At 34.1% G+C, this 21009-nt stretch overlaps 1 protein-coding gene across 2 annotated transcripts in view; it reads left to right on the forward strand.

The window, feature by feature from the left end:
- LOC145671914 (uncharacterized) overlaps positions 1-21009 on the forward strand; it is a 611327-nt gene that overhangs the window by 37817 nt on the left and 552501 nt on the right. For both annotated transcript variants that reach the window (XM_081741123.1, XM_081741124.1), the window contains exon 2: positions 17167-17272. The gene's annotated coding sequence lies outside the window, so the exon portion shown is untranslated. The remainder of the gene's footprint in view (positions 1-17166; positions 17273-21009) is intronic.

The raw sequence follows: 21009 nt of genomic DNA on the forward strand, positions 1-21009 counted from the left end.
AGGGAATTCGTGTTACTATTCGGTTCAAAATCTCTTGTCGTCGCGAATTCTGTCGAGGAATTCGAAGCTTAAAATATATAAAACGATAATCATGCCTGTTGTTCTGTATGGTTGTGAAACATGGTCGCTTACTTTGAGGGAAGAACATAGACTGAAAGTATTTGAGAACAGGATCCTGAGAAGAATATTCGGACCGAAGAGGAACGAGAATGGGGAATGGCGGAAGCTTCATAACGAGGAACTACATAGTTTATACGGTTTACCCAACATTGTTAGGGTCGTCAAGTCTAGGAGGCTTAGGTGGGCAGGTCATGTAGCTAGAATGGAAGAAAGTAGAAACGCTTTCAAAGTCTTGACTGGTAGACCCATAGGAAAACGACCATTAGGAAGACCTAGGCGCAGATGGGAGGACAATATTAAGATGGATCTCGCAGAGATAGGAATACAAAGTAGAAACTGGATGCAATTAGCTAAGGATAGAAGTCAGTGGAGAGCTTTTGTGAACGCGGCACTGAACCTCCGGGTTCCATAGGCCATAGAGTTAGTTAGTTAGTTAGTTTAGTTATACATATATATATATATATATATATATATATATATATATATATATATATATATCATTTAAAAGAACTTATAACTGATGTTCTGGGATTTTGGTTCCGAAATGGGTTCATGATCTTGGAAGTCGTTTTCCATATTGCTGAGAAATTAGTCTCCATTAAATATACCTGTAATCCGATATTCATAGTGGTTCCACAGATTATATTTCTGCCAGTTATAGCAAAATAGTATCCTTAACATCAGCTAGGTCTAGCTAATCAACAATAAGGAGGAATATTAATCACCTGCGTACGCAATTAACATCATTTTTTAATTTTGCAAATGTACCTTGATGAGTTAAAAGAAACCGTTTATTGATTAAAAACCTTGGGTTGGAGATTTCTTGAAGTTTTTTTAATTTTATTTATTATTTTTAATTTTTAATAATTACCGTCGATACGAGAATACTATTGTGTAGATATACAAGCTTCTGTTATTACGAATTTAAAAGCTCTTGCAATAAAATTTTTGCAACTAACTTAATATACCCTTTTACTAGACTGAGACTGTACAGCTGTAGTTGGATGTAATTATCAGAAATTGTGTTTCATACCGTAATACCTATGTTTAAGACTTCTAGTTAATTAAATAAGGAAATCTTTTGTAAATTGCTTTTTTGCACTTCAATCCCAATTTTCTGCGCCGTCTCGCTTAATCAGCGATGAGTATACTGACATTTTCTGGAACTCTATCTATGTTACGAAATTTTAACCTTTATTCGAAATAAATTGATGAAAAATAAAATATTAACATTTATATTCGATGTTGCCATGTAAAGTCAATATTTTTGTATATGATTTCTCTGTACGGGCGAGAGTACCTTTAAGAACTATGAAAATTTTCGTAAGCAGTGAAGAATCCGTAGTAATCTTTCCATCCCAAAAGAAAAATCTAACCCCCAAATTGAAAGTTGAATTAGCGTCAAATTAGTGCGTTCATCTTTATAGAACAGTGTTTCCCTAGTTATTCATTTGTAGTTGCCATAGTGCGAAATCACATCTAATTTATTCTAGAAGTGCAAATAGTTACAGGTGAACGCAGATATCCCAATATGCCGGAATCAAAATAAAGTTTAGAAATCAATTACTATATAATTTGGACGGACCGGAATAATGTACTAAGAAGATATATAGATTATGAATCAACTTGAATTTAAGTATGTCCAAATTACAGTGAAACAAGCAATGGCAAGGAATTAGTAATTTACTGGAACTGTGATTTACAAAATTTTATCCATAAATACACCGTCTTCTTCACAAACAAATAGTTTGCCTAAAGATATACATATATACATTGTCCTGAAATAATTCTGGAAGAATGTGGAAAAATTTCAATATATTTAATGCGATGGAACATTTTCCTGAGAACTAAAGTTCAGAATATTTGTGCTATAATTTTTTTATGGTGCAATTTTATGCAATGTCATTTGAAAATTTCATGAAACTTTCTTTGTTAAGTAAAGCCATGGAAGACATCTTTTTTTTTTTGTTTGTTTAACCATTAACTGTTTTGAAAATCATTTGATACTGCGAATCTTATGTGAAATATTGCTAAAACCATTTTCCTGTTTACTTCCGTTGTGGACGGAGGTATTTCCATTTTGAAAAATATTAGTGTTTATTTCAGTTTAATTTTTTTGAATATGTCAAATTATTATATGTAAATAAAAATTCCAGCTGAAAAAAATGTTTCTTTATTTCCTATAATTTGTAGACAAATGCATCCTAGCAACTAATGGTAGTTTAGTAAGATTATAATTTATTTGTGTATTTATGTATGTTAGGTTAATGTGTTGGTGTGGATTTACTCCGTTTTGGTTATAAAGAATATTTCAATAGTGAATGATTATATATATATATATATATATATATATATATATATATGAGAGTAAAATCAATACCCAGCTTAGGTATGCACTGAAAACAGTATCAATCGAAATTATGAAGTAATATCAAATTATTATTACTCCTCTAAATATGATCTAGATATATACATATATTCTGTGCTGTATAGCATAGAACAAGATAGAGTAATCGTTGGAACGGTGGCTAGTTAAAAAAATAGTGAAATAATTTATTTGCAGAGTTGGTTTGTAAATGTTTCCTCTCAGGGTTATTCTTTTATGTGGATAAGCTAGATACTGTTTCTTTCTTCTTCTTTCTTTTATCTTCTTGTTTTTTCTTCTTCTTTCTTTTCCTTTCTTTCCTAGTCTAACGGCCATACTCATGTCATCTCATTCTAAAGACATTTCCTCTGGAATGTTTTTTTTCTCTTTTCTTCGGTGAAGTGGCCGCCTTATTCAACACACGGTTAATATTTGCTATGGTTTCTACTGAAATCGTTGCTATGGAGATAACGTGAGAGATGGGGTTAGACGGGGTAGCGAACATCCAAAGTACCTAACTGTTTATATGATCATCCAATACCGTTTTTAGGGTAAATAGCCTAAAAGGAAAATTACAAGAAGTTGAAAATTCGACTGGTTAACTTTCATTATGAATAGTGGTTAAATATTAATGATAATTCTTTTTACATCACAAATTATGTCACTTTTCGTTCTGTTTATTTTACCAGGAAGTCGGAAAGTTACTTAAGTGAATCAGAGTACTCTATTATGTTCTGGATTGACTTAACTGAGAAATTGCCCGAAAGAAAACCTACCTCAAAAATAAACACCAACCATGCTCACACACAAAAAAAAACTTATAAGGTAGCTTTGCCTCAATTTGTGTACTGTAAATAGGCCAATACATTGAAAACTTGAGATCGTTTGGATCATCATTTAATGTTATTCAATTCAGCTAATTTTGCTCGTGCTTATTTTGGTCTGATATGGAACCATTTTAGGGAGTGAGACTCTAAAATTCAGAAGTTGAAGTCTACTGTATATGGGCATATGTATGGAGGTATGTATGTATGTTCTAACATTACTATGAAGCCCCTGGAGCAATTTCATTCGAACTTGACACATATGCGACTTACAGTTTGGAAACAGTACTGTGGAAGTAGATATCACTAGCATCCCTAGGAACAAAAGGGAACTGACATGGAAAATAATCGGAAACGACCGATTTAATTGTTGAATACATAATTTGTGGGGTTGCTAAGTTAAATAGTGACACTTTCAATACTACATCAAGTCAAACTTCTGCCTTTATTGGCATTAGGATGAGAAAGATGGAAAATAAAATGTCACTGAAATTAGTGTAGAATCAATAATTCTTGGGTTAATGGGGAGACAGCTGATCCGTTGGAAATGATTTTTAGTTATTGTTAGACTCTAGCTTAAGCTGAGATTTTATAACGTTATTTTGATTAAATTACGTATCCTAAGAGCGTTCAAAATTTATTCCAAAAAACACAACCTGATAGGTTTTCATCAGATAATTTATTTAAATGCGTTTCTTTAGGTTAAAAGAAGTGCAACTATTTTTATTATACCAGCCATACACTGACGTATTTTTCAGCCGTAGCCATAAAATTTCATGCGCTAGTCTTGTTAGCAGCTGTCAATACGTTAGTGTATGGGACCTGGCGTACGTTTACGTACCGAATTTTTATACGCTTGAAAAGTCTGGCTGCTTTTAACTTCGAGCGTAAATACGGCGCGTAAAAACGGCTCAGATGAAAGGGTTTTCGAGCAGCAGGTGGTCTCTTGCCCTTCCCACGGCCTTCTCCCTGGTCTGGTCTTATTGTTTCCAGAAGAGAAGACCTGTTCTTGAGTTGTCCTCGCGAATCGTTGCTGAGGTTTGCTGGTAGACTCACCAGAAATCTTCATTCCAATCTAGTTTCAGTCTTTCTATACAATACATGATTTCGGCTAAATTAATATTTTCTATTGCACAAAACGAGATATTATTTCCTAATTAAAATTCATATGGTTTCTATATGATCAGCGTAAGCTTCTCCGGTGCAGGACATCCTGTTCGATTCTCGGCAGAAGTTCACGCAGTTTGGATCTCACTTCTCATATAGCCTCGCTGTCTGAGAGGTCGCTAAATTCAAACCCAATCCAATGGAACATGATGTCTTTCGACTACGAATTTAACATTAAATTTAATATTTGACAATTAGCCCCCCCCCCCGTACACAGAGAGGTCAAGATGGTTATAAAAACGAAGTCACACCTTTAGAGTTGCTCATATTCTGATATTAAAAAAAGAAGTATAACATGACTTTTAATAGCATGTGACCAATTCCCGCCAAACTAAAAATGCCATGCTATTTAGAAAAGAGAGAGAAAGCAAGAGAAGGGAAAGAAGGTTAGGGCAACCAACAGTAGAGTACGCAGGAATTTATTTCGGGAGCGGTCCAAACTCAATATGAGGGTATTTTATATTAAAATTCCTAAAATTGTCCCTAAAATTAGGCTAAATTTACACAAAAGTCGAAATTTCGGGGGAGTTCGGACCCCCAGGACCCACCCCCTGCGTACGTCCCTGGCAACCAACATAAAATGTTACTTCCAGACATACTTTCTCGTTCACTTGGTTCTCTCCGGTCGAATATGAATAAAAATGTCCCCTGTAGCAAAGATAAATTACATTTCACTCTTATGAAGAACACTCATTCAACAAGTTCAAATTCAGCTTTCTGATATTTTGTTTTGTCCCACGCTACCCGTACAATATTTTTGAAAGAAATCACTACCAGCATAGAAGCTACAGGTACCTACTAGATATATTTAAGAATAAAAAGTAATAATCCTGACCTTCAACAAGTTATTATCTCGATATCTGCCTGATAAAACAGCAAAAAATTGCGTTTGACTATCGAAATTCGGTGAAATTTTTTTGTTATTTCGACCACCTGCTGCTTGTTATTTTAAGTACCTTCTCAATTTTACAAGAACTTGTAACAAAATAGGTTCAGAAAGTCACTATTTTTTTTTTTTTTACCGTGATCTTAACATTACTCATGAAAAAGAAAATGTGAGAAACCGCAATACATGGCCTAATGTTTCTTTCTTTGTGAATTATTTCAAACCTCAGATTGTACATATATTTAAATTTAATAGACCTAATAATCCTATTTCACCATTAATGCTCACATACTAAGTCTAAATAGCACAATCATTGTACTGCTTGCTTTAGTGTGCTTGCTTTTCAGTCTAAAAGTTCAAGTTCAATCCAGGGTACAGCTATGTTGAATATTTTTCAACATTTTATTATATCTCGTCATGATGGGGACTGTGCCAACACTTATTTGAAAAGACAGAACATACCTAAAGCCAAAATTTAAATGACACCCATTTGAAGGAAATAGGATTACACTCATAATAGTTCATGTTAACTCGTAGTATGCCATTAAAGCATTTCTCAACCTTTGTGGTGTGCTTACTATCAATTCTTCCCAGATAAACGTTAACTTAAGGTCTATTATCACAAAGGTTTATTCCCGTTGTGCCTACTTCCCGTTCTGCCTACAGACCCTCCAGCACTTTAAAGAAAATATTTTTAATTATCTTATCTCTAGGCAGAACGGTAATTCCCGTTGTGCCTACTTCCCGTTGTGCCTACTCTTTCGAGACGGGGAATTATGTGCAGGGAGGAATTTTTGTAGGAAATATTTCTTTAGTATTTCTAAAAGCTTCTGTAAAAACAACCACCACCTCTACAAGTTTCATCATACATGGAAAATTGGTTGACTCAGTTGCAAGAATGTTAGACATTGTATGTGAAACAAACATTAAAAAAAAAAAAAGATCTAATATCAAGCAATTTCAGAACAAAATTTTATTTGGGTTTCCAGTAGTTTACCTCCAGCATGCTAAGACTTGCAGTACTAAAAAATGCCACAGTTCACATCCCCAAGACATGTCTGGCCAACTATTAAACAAACAACGCAAGAGGATGCATAAGGCGGCCTTTAAAAAGAGTGTTTGTCTCCATCATATCTCTTTCCTCGAATTGATTGATTCAGTTGCCAGTAACCCGTTTGACATTGTATCTGAAACGAACACGAAACAGACTTACTTCGGGCTAATATCAATTCATTTCACAACCGAATTTTAATCGGTTTTCCAGTAGTTTATCTCCAGCATACTAAGGCTTGCAGTACTAAAAAGTGCCACAATTCACATCCTCAAGACATGTTCGGCCATACATTAAACAAACAATGCAAGAGGATGCATAAGGCGGCCCTTTTGAAAAAAAAAGAGCCTTTGTCTTTTACATCACTGCTCCTTCTTTGGCATTACCTTAACAGGTAATTTGTCTTCTAACACGATTCTATACTACATGCAATGTTACATATACTTATATTGTCAATGTAAATACTACATATCGTCAATGTTAATACCATATATCGTTAATATAGCCAATATATTTAAAACATCTCACCATCACTGTTCTAAATGCAAACAGTATGCAACTGCATCTGTGTAAGCCACCAAGTCTATTACATTTCCAATATGTCTTTTCTTTACTACGTCTATTAATCCGGTATAAGAACCCTTCGTACGCGAGCACTTTCCCCCCGTATTTCGAACTGACAAATTCTGCCATTCTGTGCTGCTTACTATTCCTATTGATACTTATAAAGTGATAGATTAAAAATTTGAATTGAATTTTATACAGATTACTGTCTCGATCTCAGAACTTTCACTTTTCGAAGCCGTCAGGTGTTCTGAACGCTGATTGGCTACCGGTGAACACAGTAGCCAATCACCTTCAAGAGTACCAAACTGAAACAAAATCTTATAAATCCCTTTCCCTCCCCGATTATCTGACCTTTTGATTTGAGTTGAAACTCTACAAAAACATTCAATTATGATATTTGTATTTTGTATTCCTGCTATTTACATTGACAATATAAATATGAAAATAGAAGTATGTATGATATTATGGCATATAGTATAGAATCACGTATAGAAGACAAATCAGCTGATAAGGTGATGCCGAAAAAGTAATTTTAATGTAGGAGACTAAGACCCAACTTAGAATGTTGGAGATGAACTACTGGAAAACTGAATAAAATTTTGTTGTGAAATGACTTGATATTAGACCAAAATAAGTTTATTTTCTTGTAACTGAATCAATTAATTTTCCATTTCTCTGTAAGTATTAAAAAAACACATCTCTACTAAAGTAGACGTGAATAACGCTGCTAATAACAAAACTATACCTAGTCATTTTTTCTGAGAAGAGCAAGTAAGATAACATTTAAAATATATGATGAAATTTAAAGGAATAGTTATTCTTCTTACAGAATCTATTAGAATTACTAAAGAAAAAATCCCTAGAAAAGATCCCTCCCTGCACAGAATTACCCGTCTCGAAAGAGTAGGCAGAACGGGAAGTAGGCACAACGGGAATTACCGTTCTGCCTACAGATAAGATCATTAAAAATATTTTCTACAAAGTGCTGGAGGGCCTGTAGGCATAACGGGAAGTAGGCACAACGGGAAGACACCATCACAAAATATTAAATAACAAAATATTTTATTATTTGTTATCTGACACTTAAATAATTTCTTTCACGAACAACTCAATCATTTTACTGAGCTCCTCTGTGACTAAACGATTAGCATACGTGTCTTTGGCGTGGGAGAGCCGGATTTGCTTCCCGGTGGGAGTTCATATGGTTCGGATTCCACGTTAATCAATAGGTCTCGTCTCATATAGCCTCGCTGGTGAAAGGGACGTTAAACTCAAAATCAACTCAACTTAATCGTTTTACTATCTTTATAAGTAGCATGTCTATCCTGTCAGGAGAATTTATATAATAATTGACTTATCAGTGTACTATTTTCTTCTTACTTAATAGTGTATTATTTTAGTGTTATTTTTACTACTAGAGCTTCGAAATTAATTGATATTTAATTGTTTTCAGTTTCGTATAACATACAAGTTTGTTTACATTTTTCTTTTTACTTTCAGCTTAATTCATTATAACTACGCTTTCTTACAGTGAAATAGGCCTTATGTAATGAATATAAGAACTATGAGTATTAAAAACATACAATACGACGGGCTCGTTACACTGAGAGAAATGAAAATTTAAAATAAAACAAATTGTTTATTTTCTGAACCAGTAAATGGAAACTCTTCCGACATAGATTGCTTCAAATCATTGGTTCATAAGTAGTGAAACAGATGTAATAATAATAATAATAATAATAATAAATTAAACGAACGAATGGATTTGGTTCAAAGTGTCTTTAATGAGTTAACAGTTTAAACTTCATTTGAAAAAGAAATCTGAACTAAGATTGGGTAGTTCAGTTAATTTTAATAAGCAGTTGGATGTTTGTACCAACATGTAGTGAAATTTAAACAAAACAGTCGTTCAGAATAGTTTGACTTTGTTTGAAAATAACCTAATCTGAGTTGAATAGAAGAATAGAGTGTTGTGAATAGCTAATGTTTGGACCGAATTTGACTAAGTTCGAAATTAAATAAATTAAGGTCTATATTGTGGTAAAGCTTCGTGATAATATGCCAAATATCATAGCTACGCTAAATTCATGAAACAGCTATAATCATTTGTAACAACTCCACATTTTATTATTTGCAGTTTCTTATGTTCCCATATAACATACACGTGCAAACCTTTTTTAAGACAAATTTAATATTTAGTATACTAAATAACAATAATAATTTTAATCAAGTATTAAATTTATCTTACTTTCCGTAATCAATTGTAGTTGCGCAAAAACTCAGATCTATTCGATTGCAATGGAAAGAACCAGTGACGGCAATTGGGTGTGAACACTAAAAAGGGGGACAAAACACTACTAATAGTAAGGTGGCATGTAATTAGGTTATAGTGTAAAGCCAAAAAAGTGGGGGCAGCAATTATCTTCATGCCCCTAATCGCCGATGGACAGCACATTTGTTAATAATATTCCTAATTTAAGTGAATTTTAAGACTTTGTTGAGGAATAATTTTAGTAGTATTTAATTAGATCTATACGCTTTTATTTGAATCACTTCACTTCAGATTTACAATTAGTTTCATTATATTTTCATTAACTGTTAATCATCCAACGATGCGTTCAAACGTAGAATATTCACTAATAGTCATTACATTGGCCAACATCTTAAATTAATTTGTTTACAATTAACTAAATTATTTAAAAAGAAACAACACCAAATTTGTTATATTTAATTGGAACATATGGTTTGGTCCAGTCATTTGAATCAATCATTTTTTAATTTAAAAGTTGATTTACATCGATCAAAAGTGTCTGCTTACTGTGTCAAAAGCTTTTCAGTAGACCTTACATTGAATGCTGTAAATTTCTTATATCTTATACACTAACATGAGAGGCGGACATAGGGCGTATTGTGAAATTATATACTCAGAAAAAATGTATGTGGCGTACTTAAAAACGTAGGTTACATGTGTAAATAATGTAGTTTTAGGACTTAACGTACAGCAAATGTATAACTGAAGAAAGTACATTTTATACATACTTTCCGCATACATGTTTCGAATAAACGTACTTTCTGTACGAACGAAAGAACTGTATATAGGTGGTCAGGATCTCACATACAGATATACGCATGTAACATACAACTGGCGTATGTAACATACGTATACGTATGTGATATATGGAAGACTGTTAGATGTCATACATCCTGCAACGGCATGATGTAACATCTAAGCGGGGAATGTCTGTAGCATATGGATAACGTATGCTCCGTGCAGGTTTCTGTAGTAAACAAAATGATTCCGTATAATTGTACAATATACCGCTGTCCGGATAACGGACTTTTCTCAGAATAAGAATTTGCGTCCGGTGAAGGAGAATATTAAAAGTTCGAAAAATTATATATACACTCACCTTATCAAGCTTCCTTCCTTCCTTCCTTTATTTATTTATTTACAAATAAGATAAACAGCTGTTCTTCTTATGCTACGTTGAATTTTTATCATGCTGCTTGCCTGGACTATTGCAACAACCGAAAGTGATCATTCTCTATTCGTTTACAAATAAAAGCTGTTTTCAAGAGGCTTATTTTGGACTTTTTGTTAAACTTACAAACTGCCTTTGCTGTACACAAATCTACTTTGAGAAAAGTTATAAAAATTTAGAACTTTTTACGTTTCATACTGTATATAAGAAATGAAATTTTAATACGTTAGAAACTACGTGATTTTAAAATGTTCGAAATGGGTAACAGTATCAATTTCCAGTAATAATTGTAAACTTTTGTAATTTTATTCTGTATGTGACCACATAAAGAAGATTTTAATTTTGATCGTTTTACGGTCAAAAATATTTTGTGAAATGTAACGGAAACTCTGAAGAGACCTTCTTTGCAAATTTCTTAATATTGATCGATGGAGGTAAAGAATATGTTTAATGTTCGTACTTGAAATCCAAAATGTAGTTTGGCTACTACATACACTATGATCAAAAGTATCTGGACACCCCAAAAACATACGTTTTTCATATTAGGTACGTTGTGCTGCCACCTACTGCCAGGTACTCATTATCAGCGACCTCAGTAGTCATTAGACATCGTGAGAAAGGAGAATGGAGCGCTCCGCGGAACTCACGGACTTCAAACGTGGTCATGTGATTGGGTGTCACTTGTGTCAGAAGTCTGTACGCGAGATTTCCACACTCCTAAACATCCCTAGGTCCACTGTGTCTGATGTGATAGTGAAGTAGAAACGTGAAGGGACACGTACAGCACAAAAGCGTACAGGTCGACCTCGTCTGTTGACTGACAGAGACTGTCGACTGTTGAAGAGAGTTATAAAGTGTAATAGACACACATCTATCCTGACCATCACACAGGAATTCCAAACTGCATCAGGATCCACTCCAAGTACTATGACAGTTAGACGTGAGGTGAGAAAACTTGGATTTCATGGTCGAGTAGCTGCTCATAAGCCGCACATCACGCAGGTAAATACCTCGCTTGGTGTAAGGAGCGTAAACATTGGACGATTGAACAGTGGAAAAACGTTGTGTGGAGTGACGAATCACGGTACACAATGTGGCCATCCGATGGCAGGGTGTGGGTATGGCGAATGCCCGGTAAACGTCATCTGTCAGCACGTGAAGTGCCAACAGTAAAATTCGGAGGTGATGGTGTTATGGTGTGGTCGTGTTTTTCTTGGAGGGGGCTTGCACCCCTTGTTGTTTTGCGTGGCACTCTCACAGCGCAAACCTACATTGATGTTTTAAGCACCTTCTTGCTTCCCACTGTTGAAGAGCAGTCCGGGGATGGCGATTGCATCTTTCAACACGATCGAGCACCTGTTCATTCTGCATGGCCTGTGGCGGAGTGGTAACACAACCACAACATCCCTGTGATGGACTGGCCTGCACAGAGTCCTGACTTGGATCCTATGGAACACCTTTGGGATGTTTTGGAAAGCCGACTGTGCCAGGCCTCACCAACCTACATCGATACCTCTCCTCAGTTCAGCACTCCGTGAAGAATGAGCTGCCATTCCCCAAGAAACCTTCCAGCACCTGATTGAAAGTATGCCTGCAAGGGTGGAAGCTGTTATCAAGGCTAAGGGTGAACCAACACCATATTGAATTCCAGCAGTACCGATGGAGGACGCCACGAACTTCTAAGTGATTTTCAGCCGGGTGTGCGGATACCTTTGATCACATAGTGTATGTATAAAATTATAGTACTTACTTAATTTCTTAATGACTGAAAATTCTGAATTTAAGGTTACTTTTATTAATAAAAATATTAAAATACACACTCACACACACACACACACACACACACACACACACACATATATATATATATATATATATATATATATATATATATATATATATATATATATATATAATGTGTGTGTGTATTTTGTATGTATGTAGATCAGCGTTTCCTAACCGGTGTGCCGCGGCACACTGGTGTTCCGCGAATGGAACGCTGGTGTGCCGCGAAGAAATCGAAACAAAATTATTAATTCTATAGCAACCAAACTGCAAGACATAGGAAAATATGTATATTTTTGTATTTCACATTACTATGAATTTCTACCATGGAAAAATTTACTGTAATTGTAATATATTATTCTACACCTATTACTGTGTAGCAGACAGTATTTCGGCTCGTGCACATTTCCACGGTTAGCTGCTTGGTTACGCTTCATTTGAGAGTCATACTAACACCGAGAAATGGAAGCACTTGTACGGTACGCGTCATGTGAACGTTCGTAGAACACTCATTCGCACGTGAATGACAGAACAACACTTTATTCAACAGCTGTGTTTTGACTTGCAATAATATGCACGGTTTTGGTTAAAACAGCAAAGTTAAAAGTACAAAACATTTGTGCGTTCGTTATTTAGTGATCTTTGTTCTTAGTGAAAGGTTGGATATAGGCTTCGAAAAAGAAAGCATATTTTTAAAAATCTGAGTCTTATATTTCATTGCAATTGTTTTCTATTTTAAAATTAGAATAAAAAATAAACATAATGAATTAGCATACGGGAAAACCAGTGATCGAGCTTTCATCTCTGTGAGCAGATCAGTAATCATAGAAAAAAACACCATGGTATTTTATATTTGCAAATAATAATAATATCTATAAGTGTGCCGCAAGAATTCATTTACACCCGTAGTGTGCCGCAAGTTGAAAAAGGTTGGGAAACGCTGATGTAGATAAATAAAAAAATATCACACAACTAGATACGTAAGCACAAAAAAGAATCCTGGCGATACAGGTAGTTAATGGAGAAATGATCCCAATAAATTTCTTTAAATTGGAAGCATTTCATATGTCAATGAAATAATAATAATAATAAAAAACACTGGTAGCGATCAGTCTTTGAAAAAGACGAAATTCGTGGAGTAAAGTTCTGACCCATTAAGCCCCTATTCTACAACTGTTTCAAATTCAAGAACGTTATTATTCCTCTTGTTTACCTTCATTTTTAATATTCCCGCGCAAACAACAACTTGCGTGTCTCTTCACTCCTTTCATTTTTCATACATTTATTCTCACCGTCATGATTAAAAGGATTGGTTAGAAAAACGTGATTAACTAACCAAACTCATCATCATCAAAATGCCGAATACGTACGTATTTAAGACTGGCCGTTTCTGATTTTGAAAACGCTCTTGTGTACACTGTAAGTCATTGCTTGGCAGCATGTATGTCACATCGTCATTAAGAAATCATATATAATAGGTTTTTTTTTTTTTTTTAAGTAATAAGTAAAAACTTGTTCTAACTCTTATTGAAACATTTGGAATGCGGGCGTAGCGAGCAAGAAAATTTTTAACAAATCTATTTTCATTTCCAATACTTTCCTTTCTTCTTGCTTCTTCGGCACCCTCTTGCTATCAGCGCCTGGGGCAACCGCTCCGCTGGCCCCCCAACTTAGCTACGACTCTGATGAGAATTATCCTAAATATAAAGCAATCTATTCTACAGTTGCTAAATGGATAAGGGATAACACAAGCACTTATATATTTAAAAATTAGTTGTATTTAAGGTAAAGTATTTTTTGTCTTAAAAAGATATTTTAACTTCCAAAAACTTCTTACTATGAGAAAGTGTACTATCCAATGTAATGTAGCATGGTGCATTAATATCGTCACTGTTAGAACAAATGCTATGTTTCAAAGATTGTGAAAGAAAACAGGAGAGTGAATTAGTTGCCGCATTTCATATTAGTAAAGTACAACAATACAATTGATATTGTTTTCACTTGGTTATGTTATATTCCAGATTAAGTGTTAATTCGTTTTCTAAATATAAAATTTTAATTATTCTAGATATTCTTTGTAACTTTTAAATAACTTGTCAAGTCACACTTCGAAATTAAAACTTGGTTTGTTTGTACTTGGAGACGGTTGACTTTCCTTCTTTTTGTTGACCCTTTCATTAAGGACTAGATTCTACAAGAGCAGCAGATGTGCTGAGCATATATTACCCAATAGCAGTGCGCGAATTAGGTTGTGTATATTTGAAGGAGGATAAAATAGTTCCTAACAGGAGATAGTTGATTGCTTTGTGAGGGACCATTGTTTCAATTTGCTGCTTTTGGAAGGGATTAAAACAAAATAGAAGGAAATTCCGGCCCGGGATTTGCAACCTGCCCTAAAGGCATGAGTGGCACAAGCTGGATGGTAGGCCCTGGTTCCATGAGATATGTTACGCCACAGAGGGTAGATTTCTTTATTTCTTTATTCGAGAAATCTAACAAATTTAGTGAGAAAATTTATTAAATTGAATTACTGCTTTCGCAAAATCATGGATTTAGCTTTTGTTGTTCTTTCTTTCTTTTTTTTTAATCTGTCTGATTTAACTTTGTTAAAACATTCTATGGGAATTTTCACATTCTGATACTATGAAAAGAAATAAAAAGTACTCCTACATTGAATATCACTTGCTAGTCCAAATATTTTTATTGTTTTGTTCTTTCTTTTTATTCGTTTCCTAATAGCATAATGTTTATAGCACCAGCATTTAAAACATAGATCTGTCCTGTTCAAACAACTTGAGCAAACTGGAAAACGACCGCGTGCTGAAACAACAGGCAAAAGGAAGAGCGAAAGCTGACCGCTTCTTTTTCTTTTTCTTTTACGCGCCTATTTTTACGCTAGGTGTATGGGCCAACTTACGGACCGAAATTTACGACATCATTTTACGGACCGAAAATGCGCGCTGAAAATACGCTAGTGTATGTTGGCCTATAGTATCTTTTCTCCGTGCAAAGAACGGGCATTTTAGAATGTATTTAACTATAAAATGAATGAATCCATTGTTGCAGTGGGTTCTCTCGATTTCTCACACTTTCTTCATTCCACCGTCTCATTCATTTCTCATTATCAGCGTCTCCTTTAGCCTAGCCGGCATAACCGTTGGACGTAAAACTGAAAAAGTAATTTTTTTTTCTGTTTTGGCATAAATTTTGAATTACCAGTATTTTCCTTAATAAATGAATTTTAATCAAAGTGGTACGATGAAAAACTCGAGGTAGATGTTAACTATATACAAAATATCAATCTCAAAGGCTTCAAGTAGTTTTGTTTTGATGCGATTATGAACAATATTATATTGGTTTGAATAGAAATGATATAGAATATAATTAACATAGAATTACATTTTGTACGTTGTTACTAATTTTCAGACAATAGGGTATCTATACAGAATCATTTTTAGCGTCATGTTAAAAATTTGACTAACGGGTGATGTTAACTTCTGTTTTTAGAAACATGTTAGTGAAGTTATCAACGATTTATGCTGAAAACGTCAGCCAGTACTTTTTCCAGGGTTCTTCAAGTACATTAAAAGAAATCAAAGGGAATGAAAGAGAATTACTCTGTCCAACGTATTTAGGGGGGCTATCGGGCTCCAGCCTCCCGAAATAAATTTGTCAGTTTCCGCATTCCACGTACAACAATAATTCTTATTATTATTTCTAAGAGTTTCATTAACTTTTTATTTTTTTATGCTCTTTTTAAAAAATAATACGGTATTTGTCAAATTTCATTCCATTTAAGAACTGCGTTCTCTTCTCTTTCTTTCGTGCATTCAACTCTTGTTTCTTTTTGTTAACTGCTACTTTCTTTCGTTTCTCCTATCGTAATTTCGACCGTTGTTAGTTGTGATTCAAGTCAGCCGTCGTTACTAACACGAAAAGCAAGAGGAGCTGGTAGGCGAAAGGTGTTCCACACCAACTTGCACAGATATCAACATAATGAGATTTTGGTTAATGTAGCAAAGGAATATTTACACTGTTTAGTTATAAAGAAACGTTTAATTATATAGTAAATGTTTGAATTAATGAAAATCAAGAGGGAGCAATAAGTAGCCCCGGAAATTAGGAAGATCAAGTGGACACCTTTTTCTTCTTCTATGAATAGAATATAAGGTTAGATTTAATTTAGGTTAGGTTAATTTAGGATGCTAAATGTTTGTGTGTATCATATCACATAAGATTCACCAGTCTGCAATTCTTGCCATTACAACCGCAATCAGTATATTTCAGCTTCAACTTATCTCAACATTTCTGTCAGGTATGAACTATACAGATAAAACGTAATATTTTCATTCTTTTTCTAAACTGAAATCAGTAAAGTTGAAATGAGATTACAAACATTCAGCATGTGTTTCCAGGAACGTCATTTCAAATTTGCCTAAGGACAAGAGTAATATTCTCCACCGACATACGAGTTTCATGTTTTTTTCCTAGTATATTAGTAGACAATGGATTAAAATATATTTAATTCTCGAACTGAGGTGGGCAATTGGTCCCCTGCTTTCCTATAGTATACATAGCCCCCTCCCGAAACAAAATCCTAAATACGGCACTGACTCTGTCCTGCCCTAATGTCTCCTAATATGTTTGAGACAACACTGTGGAAAAAGTCGTGGCTAGTCTTTTTCCATATAAGTCGTGGCTGACTTCACTAACGCGTATCCAATTATAGAAGCTGGCAAACTCTTAATACGACGCTAAAAGCGACTTTGGATAGAGCCTAAGATTTTAAAGCTGTACTGATATGATAATGGAATCTTAGATAAGTGTTGTCACTGAGAATCATTACTTCTTGTCTCCTCGTTAGTGTAATTCTGTCAATAAAACTAATGCTAATACTAATAATCGTGTTATTGTTTCAGTGAACCAAATACGTTGGATGAATTTTCCTCAAGATCTTTTACATGACTAAGAAACGTCATATTTTGTGTCGTCTATGGACGAGATCCACATGCTCAAGAACAAATAGTAAGTACTATACAATTTTATTCTATAACAAAAGTTAAATTTTTAAAGGAAGTACCTCGACATAAAATTAACTCTGTCCTTATGAATGACCTCTTTTCTCCACATTGTTTCCGAGTTTTAAAATAGATATTTAACTATTTAACTATTTAAAAGATATTGAAAAACTAATAAGATACGAACAATTTTGAAAAGTTGGACTTAAAATAGTTGTTAACTTTCGAAATCACCAATTTCAGAGGTAATGTTTGTAATTAATTTCGTTATATTATTCTGCTTGCTCTAGAAGAAAGTTAAGATACACAAAACAATGCGTGTTTATAATAACAGAAGCGTAAGTTTTTTTTTTTTTTTTTGGAAAGAATTTGAAGAGACAATGAAATTTTACAAGCACAAAGAGGATATATATGAAACACAAGGACCCAACTCAGGTTCCTATGTTGGTTCAATACAATGAAACTTTATATTTACTAGAAGCATTTCGCCATTGTTCTTAGTGTCTTAAATGAGTTAAGAGGCACTCAAACATAATGAAATTACTCTATGAGAATAAAATAAATGGGAAAAGGCACTGGCCTACTACACCGAAATATATATTATTTGAAAGCATTTTTGTTTACTAAAAGCTCTTTAAAAGAGAAATTAATGAAGGTTAATTTTCTTGAATGGAGGTGGTCTTCGGGACTAAGGGATCTCCTTCTAAAGTCATTATTATATTATTTTTGAGATTCAGACAAAAGAAAGTCTAATTATATATTTTACGTACTGTTAAACGTTACTAAGGATAAAAAGAATTAAACCTAAGTACATTCTCCTTTTATTTACTCTTTGACTGACTCGCTTATAGGCGTACTTACGTTAATAATGACCGATGCACCGAATTACACACTGTAAGTATATACGAATTACCAGGCGCGCATTGTCCCCAAGATATTGGGAGTGATCCAAACTTTGGTACGTCCAATACTACTTGGTCTATGCAGTGTTGAACTGGTGTTATTCTGTACCCTAAAACACGATAAATAATAGTTAATTACTGTACTCTCAGAATCATAATAGAACTAGATTGTTTTTATAAGAAATGAGAAGAATAGATATGAAGTCGAAGATCAGACCTTTAGGCTACATCAATCATTTCTCTAGTAACAAGTAAATTTTAAGTATTTAAGTAGACAACTACATACTGAATTACAAAGTTTTGGGGAGTGTCAGGACACGATGGTCCCCCGCGTAGATGCACCTCTGCAACTTAGAACAATAGGCTTTATTACACAATGATGATACATTGTTCAAAATTATGGAATAGTACGGGAAAGCACAGTCTGGCCTACTTACGTATTCTATCGACAATATTATTATCATCTTATGGTCAAACCAATTGTTTGTCCCATTTATTGCTTATTTACTTTTGACAATAAGTTAATACAATAAGTTTGTGGGTTCTAGATTACAGGAGTAAAGTCGAGTATGTTAAGCGTGTGTGGTTTTTCATTATTTTTTGCATGTTCTTTGATATTTATTCTTATCTAATATTAATATAATTTAAACTTATCACTATATAATATTATTCGTTTAAAAATATTATAACATCAAAACAAATAATAAACTTTTAACACAATTATTAATAGTTCAATAGCTTTGGAAATTGAATATGATAAAAGAAACAAAAGAGTACAATCATTGCTTACTAATGTAGTCGAAGATACTAATTTAATTTATGTGTTTTCTGGTACTTATGAAAATATTAGTTGGTCATATGTAGCCTATGAAAATGAAGTTAATTTCTGAACAATTATAAATGAAGGGTCATATCTTCTTCCATAAAACAAATTAGTAATTTAATACAATAAAACTTTATGAAAGGAATAATAATAATCATCGCGTCTTTCAAAGGAAACTTTGTTTCATTTGCGTGAAATATGAGAACTCTGGAAAATACTGTGTTCTAGCCTGATGCTGTAATCAATTGTCAAGTTCATAAATAACAATTATTTTCAATTCAAATGTATGTTGTTTTCTCTCTTGCATTAACTCCATACGGCAAAAGATAGAAAAAAAATATGCTCACTGAAAAATGAGCCAATAGGGATATAATGTTTCCAGTTAGTTTATGTGTTTTATTCATGAGACAAAACCGTATTAATCCGATTGAAGTTATTAGATGGCAACAGCAATACTTCAAACTGTGCATGATGTACAAAGTTTCCTATCCAATAGTTACTTTGTTCAAATCATCATATATTGCTTCCATAAATATGTATCATTTTCTTTTTCCTTTTACAACCACATGTGAGGTTTCATATGTTCAGGTTGCACACCTAAGTCTTATTCACGTGTATCACTAAGTGTAAAATTCAATGTAAAAATTTATCTAAATAATCGCTGATGAAATATGACGGATAAATGGAATGATTAACATATTTATCTCGCAACTCCTAAGTCTCATTTGTGCAGGATGTACAAAAACAGCGTTCAAATCTCAAACATATTCTATCAACCTAACAGACATGTGATCTTATATGTTTCCACTGGTAAGAATCAGACCTAATTGGGATTCACGAATCTCAGGAAATTCTCGGATTACGTAGGATACTAGATGATAATGATCCTAATATGGTACGTGTGATGCATTCCAAACATGTTATACAAAGTGTGCACAAACACACAGCGCTTATCCACATATCACACGTACACGGTGATAAATTGTCTTTCTGGATGAAGAAAACAATTATACATGGACTACCTACAATATCTACTTAAACCCCTCTGAATCACACGTTTCTTTATCCAACACCCCTTATTGGAAGAACTCTTAACAAACAACTGCAATAGGTGCGAACCTTTACAAATATTCTATTGGTAAGAAGGTATATATACTCATATGAAAAGAGCGTACCTACGGAGAATATATCATACCGCAAAAATTGGATCACACAGGCATATTGACAGGAAATGAGGAAACGTGATTAGCAATGAAACGTAAGAAATTTCCGTATTTGATATACCTCGTATTGTACATTGTGAGATGTCTTAGACGCTAATATTCCACATACAGTTGTCTCTGCTCCTATATATTCCCATTGTTACCGGCTTGGAACAAACTCCTTTCGCAGCTATGATTGTGGAGTTGTCTTTGGTGCAGAGGTCACAATTTGATGTTCACCTGTTCTCTATTATCTCTTTGCTGCTCACAGTTCTGTTACAAAGCTGTTGGCCTCTTAGTTATGGGTTATACATGGCTTGCTCTTTACAGTGTCGAGTTCCCTTAGAGAATGGGTTTGTATTCCATCTCTCAACAAACAAACTGTTAGCTTATACTCCTAACTACTCGCTCATTTACCTTCCGGATTGTGATCCACGGTGGCCCAATGGTAGAAAGTGTAGCTCTGGCGTGCTAACTCCCTAGTTGGATATCCAACATTTTTCTTGTATCTACCGTCCTGCACCACGTACAATTAGTACGCCGTTTAGTATTCACACTCTATAGCAGCATACGTGTCCTACTATGACTACCTTCGCTGTATATTGTGACACTACTATTATTATTATTAATAATAATAATAATAATAATAATAATAGAGCATTCATTTTTGGTGCATGGAGTCCGCGGCTCGATTCCACTTCGCGCCAAGTAAAATTTGAGGTGGACAAACACCGTGTGCATGGGTATGGGTTTTCTTGGGATTTTCCATTTTCCTCAAACTTTCTTCATTTCACCATTTCATTCATCATCATTCTTC

This window comes from Thermobia domestica, chromosome 15 (genome assembly GCF_964235325.1).
Source record: "Thermobia domestica chromosome 15, izTheDome1.hap1.1, whole genome shotgun sequence".
NCBI lineage: Eukaryota > Metazoa > Arthropoda > Insecta > Zygentoma > Lepismatidae > Thermobia > Thermobia domestica.